Consider the following 4,974-nt stretch of genomic DNA (forward strand, 5'->3'; position numbering starts at 1 on the left):
TAAATGAGATTGTCACAATTGTACACTTTTACTTGAACAAAAATGCTATTGTATTAGTTCATATATTGAAGAAGTCATATCAAAGAAAATGAGTACCAGAATACACTAAAAGCTACTTACTGTATATCACTTTTTAAAAAAGGATTGCATCTGTTTCTTAGATGTATGGAATCAAGTATTGTGAAGTAACCATCCTCTGCTACCAAATGTGATGTACCCATGGTTCGTCCATGAGGCCAATGTTGAGAAAAGACACGGACACAAGCTTTCCCAGGATGGAGCGACCCAGATTGGACCCTGGAAGCCCCTTTTATTGAGATAGGACAAAGGCAGGAGGAGCAATAGCATGTGATTAAAGACAGCCTGTAAAACTACAATTGCTAATCTACTGGTCAGGGAAGTTCTGTCTATATATGGTCAAATCCTGGAGTCGTTGGGTAAGGCACATCTAGAGTGAACTATCAGGATGTTATGTTATGCACTATCAGGATATCAGGATGTCATGGAGTACTATCAGGATGTTATGTTCTTTAGGAGTTTGTTTTCTCCTGTGTGGTTCAGCGTGGCTGCGCATGCCCTGTTATGCACTGGGTCATGGGTGACCGCCTCACCTACACAAGGAGTTATGTGACAACAAGCTGCATGGCATTGGGAGGGGAAAGGGGGAATAGAAAGTTACAGCACAGCATAGGGGGGAGAAAGGGCATGTGTGGGAGTAGCTGGCTCACATAGTTCATGTTACATGAGGCTGCATAGTGAGTCCTGGCCGTTTAGGCTGGAAAGATGTTTCTGGTGCGATGTTTTTGCATCCCTGTGTATGTGTGTTTCAGACAGCAGAAACTGCCCTGCACACACACGCCCGGAATGGATTCCAACAAAGTATTTCCCTTAAGCCATAATTAAATTAAAGTTATCTCTTCCAGGTAACCATTATCAATAAAGGAAAAGTCTTTTTTTAAATTGTGCAAATTGGTGCAACCATTGTAGATATTGACTACCCCATTCAGTAGTTACTAGAGCATTATTGATTAGACTGGTATTACTTTGGTGCATGAAGAATAAATGTTTGCTTTTTTCTTCATAAAAAAGAAGCATTTCATCATCACACAATTATAGTAAGATTCAGGGAATTGAGTCATGACTCCATTTTCTAAATGTCTCTCCTTTAAACCTAGTAAATAGACAAAGTGATCTAGTTTGACAAGAATCAAGTCATCAGTTGTTGCCTCTCAAGACATTTATTTATTCAGTTCTATCCATGGACATAGACAGATTCATTAGGTATTCTAGCTATCTCTAAATGCAATGGCACCAGGAAGTCTGAGTGATTAGAGGAAATTTTTAGCAAAAGAACGGAAGCATTCTCAATGTCATTCTTTTCCATATGCTGTGGACTACTTCTGGTATAAGATTCTACATCTTCAAGATTTATGAAGGTGATATTATTCCTTCTTCTTAAGATATCTATCAAGATGTCTGCACACTAATTATCTCTTTGCATCCTCAATACCACTAGCATAGTTATTTTGTAATGGTGGGTATGGTATTCAGATCGTCTGAAATGCTGATTACTGAGCAGCAAAAACCATTTATGTTTTCAAAAAAAGTCTACAAAAACTATGCTGTAATTTTTAAAGTAAGCTGAACATACCTTTAAAGGCAAAGAAGTCTTTTCCAAAGCTTTCTGGAAAATGCATGAAAGGGGGGGGAATGAAAATTTCAATTCTGCACATATGTTTATTGATCCTAAATGCTGTGACACTCAAGACTGATGAAATTTTAGGAATGATTCTTAGTACCTGGAAGATTGCTGATTTATGAGTTAAGCTATTAAGACAGAAAGACCTTTTATACTTAACAAAAACTAAAATCTTTTGTGGTTATTTTGAAAAAGTAGATACTTAGCAGTGAGAAGAAATAGAAAAATGGGTGCCTTGCTTCACTTTTTCATTTTCATTATGTTTCTCTTTACTCTTCATGTAACACAGGAACAATGGAAAGAAGTTATTAAATTAATATGTACAGTTATTCTTTTCAAATGCAAAAAATCTTAAATTGGAAAATTCAGTGTCACTTACTGTATTTCTGAATATCTTTAAGGTTAAATTATAACTTACAGATATAATTGAACAGTAAAGTCTTATGCATGTCTATTCTTTATATTCATTTTGTATAAATGACAATTTTTCCCCGAGCTGAGAAAATACAGCTTAATCTACTTGGAATACTCCTTTATTTAAATATTTAATTTATTTCCTTGATGACAGTAAAGCAGGAGGCTTCTTTAAAAATCATTAACACAGCCTACTATTTAACAGTGCAGAAATCAGGGTTTTCTACTTAAAAAACCAAGCAAAAACCTCACTCACTACCATTCAATAAAAGAACCCAAATCCAAATTCATTCTCAAGTAAACCAGCTAAAATGATGTCCTTTCATGGTCCTTTATTTAAAAATTGTACAATCCTGTTAATTCTATTCTAACAGTGATATCCTAATCAGTGGTGGGATTCAAAAAATTTTATTACCAGTTTTGTGGGCATGGCTTGGTGGGTGTGATTTGGTAGGCATGGCAGGGAAGGATCCTGTAAAATCCCCATTCCCATTCTCTACTCCAGGGAAAGGATCCTGTAAAATTTCCATTCCTCCCCACTCTAGGGGAAGGTTACTGCAAAATCCCCATTTCCTCCTGATCAGCTGGGACAGAAAATAGATAGGGGTGGGGCCAGTCAGAGGTGGTATTTACGGGTTCTCTGAACTATTCAAAATTTCCACTACGATTCTCCAGAACTGGTCAGAATCTGCTGAATACCACCTCTGATCCTAATCATTTATCAAGTGAAAGAGCCGAGGTGGCGCAGTGGTTAAATGCAGCACTGCAGGCTACTTCAGCTGACTGCAATTCTGCAGTTCAGTTGTTCAAATCTCACAAACTCAGGGTTGACTCAGCCTTCCATTCTTCCGAGGTGGGTAAAATGAGGACCCAGACTGTGGGGGCGATATGCTGACTCTGTAAACCGCTTAGAGAGGGCTGAAAGCCCTATGAAGTGGTATATAAGTGCCTGCTATTGCTATTGCTATAAAGGCTGGCGTGAAAACACATATCATCAGAAAAAAGATACCTCAACATAAACTGTGTAAGGTATAGTTTTGAAGATTAAGTACAGTACAAGATATTGTTTCCTTTTTGGAAAGGAATATCAAACTGTATTTACATCTGAATATTGCAGGTAATAGAGGAAAAATAAATTAAAAATAGGACTTTCCTGCACTACGAACTTACAGTATTTTCTAGAATCCTATAACTATTGGTGTGGTTTACAATGATGATGACGATAGTCTTCATTGATGGCTAGGAGACATCATGAAGACAAAATCAAGCCTTTTAAAAGTGATGTGGGAAGTTTACATTTCAGATTTGCAAGATTCTATTAATGTAGCTTTACAATAAAATAGAATTAGGTCATTTAACCATGTTTTCCGTCTGTTTTACCTAGAACAGCTGTCCTAGGTTAGAATATTTTCTGTTCTTAAAAATCATAGAGCCCCGTCATCCACCTACTTTCATAGAAATACATCTTATTTTCTTAAAGGTATTTGGATTTATTGTGGCCAGCAGGAAATTAGTCCCTTTAAAACAGGTTTGGGCATTTTATCACTTCTTTTACTGTCACTGTCTGCCCATGTGAGATCAATCACAAATTAGAAATTGAATGTAAATAAATGTATGCTATACGTACAATAAACTGCATTGTTTTTATTGAAGGTGACTGCTATTTTTATTTCAGTTTATCTATCTGCATACATATATCCCTGAACACCTTTACAGCCCTGTTGGATTCGCCCTTCACAATAGTCCCAGTTTCTCATATGGTCCCTTGGAAAAATTAATTGCCCATCCACACTTTAAAAAAAAATATCGGATTAACCCGAAGAAGTGAATAATCCTGTATTTGCCATCTATTCTTTATATGAGAGCCTTCAGTGTATAAATAGTAACATCTGTTATATAAACAGTTTATTTTCATATAGAAAATTGGGTTAACTGATAAGTTGTGATTATTTAAGAAAATTGCACAAATGATATCATTCTTTATTAGATTTTTTAAAAAAAATGACAATTTTTTAAGCAGAATCACCTACATTTTGAGTTTAATATAGAACTCTGGCACCAATTAATGAAAAACCTCCTACATTTAATTTAACCATCTATAAAATGTTAACGATCCATGTTTGTCAATCAAATACACATAATATTTAACAATCTAACTTTGCATTTTAAAGTATAACCTTTTCAAAGAACCATACTCAGCCAAAAGGTTCTCCAATGTAGAACAATTGGAGTCTTTTTGCCAGTAATTGTTCTCAGCTAATGAAGAATAAATATCTCAAGTTTACTTTTTTTCATTCTTTTGATTTCCCCCATTTCTGCAGTAATTTAAGTTTAGGTTAAGTTTAAATTTTATAGAGGGTAGTGCTCCTCTCTGTTTCAAGGACTATTGAGCCAGTGCCGTCTGAAGACATTAAAACATTTCTACGATCATGTAGCCACCATGACATCATGGAGTACTGTTACGTTTCCGCTGAAGTGGTACCTATGTATCTATTCATATTTGCAAGCTCATATTTGCCTAGCTATTGCTTGGTTGGCAGGAGCTAAGCAAGGACAGAAGCTCACCCTGTTGTGTGATACTTGGGTCTCGAACCTGGGCTGTCGGCTTTCTAGCTGAGAAGCCCAGTGTTTTAAAAACTGAGCCATCATCACTCTGCTAAACAACTAATTCCCACAACACTGTTTTCAGGCCTGCATTTATATTCCTTTTAGAATTTTGGCCTGCCACACTTTCTCTTATTTCATTATGCTGTTTCTTTAAGTATAGTCAATGGGAGGAGGGAATAGAAGGAGTAGGATTGTGGAATGTATTATTTTTCATTCTTTACTAAAAGTCAAGCTCATCCTTTGTCTCCGCACTT

General features: G+C 36.1%; 1 non-coding gene across 1 annotated transcript; it reads left to right on the forward strand.

Annotated features, from left to right (window-relative positions):
- Window positions 1–3,318: 3,318 nt before the first annotated feature.
- Window positions 3,319–3,401, forward strand: LOC148044367 (small nucleolar RNA SNORD36). Its single transcript, XR_015697593.1, has one exon. It is a non-coding gene; the product is annotated as a small nucleolar RNA SNORD36 (small nucleolar RNA).
- The last annotated feature ends 1,573 nt before the right edge of the window (window positions 3,402–4,974 follow it).

Source organism: Thamnophis sirtalis, unplaced genomic scaffold, assembly GCF_051295495.1.
Source record: "Thamnophis sirtalis isolate CommonGarterSnake01/CBP01778 unplaced genomic scaffold, rThaSir2_p1.2 scaffold_8, whole genome shotgun sequence".
NCBI lineage: Eukaryota > Metazoa > Chordata > Lepidosauria > Squamata > Natricidae > Thamnophis > Thamnophis sirtalis.